Source organism: Vombatus ursinus, unplaced genomic scaffold, assembly GCF_900497805.2.
Source record: "Vombatus ursinus unplaced genomic scaffold, bare-nosed wombat genome assembly UNPS02014772.1, whole genome shotgun sequence".
Classification (NCBI taxonomy): Eukaryota; Metazoa; Chordata; class Mammalia; order Diprotodontia; family Vombatidae; genus Vombatus; species Vombatus ursinus.
This window is the reverse complement of record NW_020954550.1, coordinates 36,732,142-36,733,616: the sequence shown is the minus strand read 5'-3', so window position 1 is coordinate 36,733,616 and position 1,475 is coordinate 36,732,142.

The window sequence follows — 1,475 nt, the reverse complement described above, 5'->3', positions numbered from 1 at the left end:
GTAATCAGGGAAAAAATAAATAAACTATTTCTAGTAGCTCTCTTTGTGGTGACAAAGAACTGGAAAGTGAGGGGATGCCCATCAACTGGGGAATGACTGAATAAATTGTGGTATATGATTATCATGGAATACTATTGTGTCTTAAGAACTGATGAGCAGGTTGATTTTAGAAAAACAAGGAAAGACTTGCATGAAATAATGAAGAGTGAAATGAGCAGAACCAAGAGAATGTTGTATACAGTAACAACAGTATTGTTAAAAGAATAGCAGTCAATTACTAAGTTATCCTGAGTAATATGAATATTAAAATCAACTACAAAGGAACTATGAAGGAAGATGCTCTCCACCTCCAGAGAAAAAACTGATATATGTAGTATGTATTGTATAGTTTCACCTACATATCTGTATCAAATGTTGGCCTTCTCTAATGCAGGCTTGGGAGGGAGGGAGGGAGATAGGTTGGAACTCAAAATGGAACCAAAAAAATAAGTAAAAGAGAAAATAAATAAAATACAGGGATTTGACAAGATGATCTCTAAGGTCCTTCACAGTCCTAAAATTCTCTGATGCAGGTTCTGCCATGGAGAAAGTGATTTGAAACTAATTTATACTAAGATATTAATGACTGAAGATAGCTTAATATTTTACTCCTCCTAGGAATTTTTTAAATTTAAATAATGAAATATTGTGTAGGTAGGGCAGATAATACTTAAAAAGATCAAATGTCTAATGGTAGCTTTTTCAGAAAAGTTATTCTGAATACATATTATACTTATTGAATTCAGTAATACATCAAATATATACATGATTGTGTAATCAGCATTTTATTGATAAGAAAATTAAGCTACAGAATGTGAAGAGATTCTTCAAGACAGTGACTCAGTAGCCAGAAAGTTTGATTTGTTGTTCAGTCATTTCTGACCCCCATTTGGGTTTTCCTAGCAAAGCCATTTCCTTCTCCAGCTCATTTTACAGATTAGGAAATTGAGGTAAATAGAGTTAAGTGACTTGCCCAGGGTCACATAACTAGTAAGTGTTTGAGGCTGGATTTGAATTCAGGAAGGTGAGTTTTTCTGTCTACAGGTGAAGTACTCTATCCACTGTGCCACCTACCTGTAGAAAGTTTGGTAAACAACTAAAAAGTGTTCAATACCACTTGTTGTGTGCTTTAAGGTTGTACACACAAACACACATGCATTTAAAAACAGATTTTTATTGATAATTTTTGTTCTTATATTACCTACGTTTTCTTCTATATCCTTCCTCTTAGAGAACAGTTTCTTAAATAATTTTTTAAAAAGGAACAAGAGAAAAAAATCAGCAATACTGTTTGAAAAAAACTGACATAATATACAATGTTTCCTATGCATGGTTCCACCACCCCTCCGTCTCTGCAAAAGATGGAAGAGGAAGACATATCTTCTCATATTTCTTCTTAGGTGTTTATACTTTTACAATATTCAGTTTCTGTTATC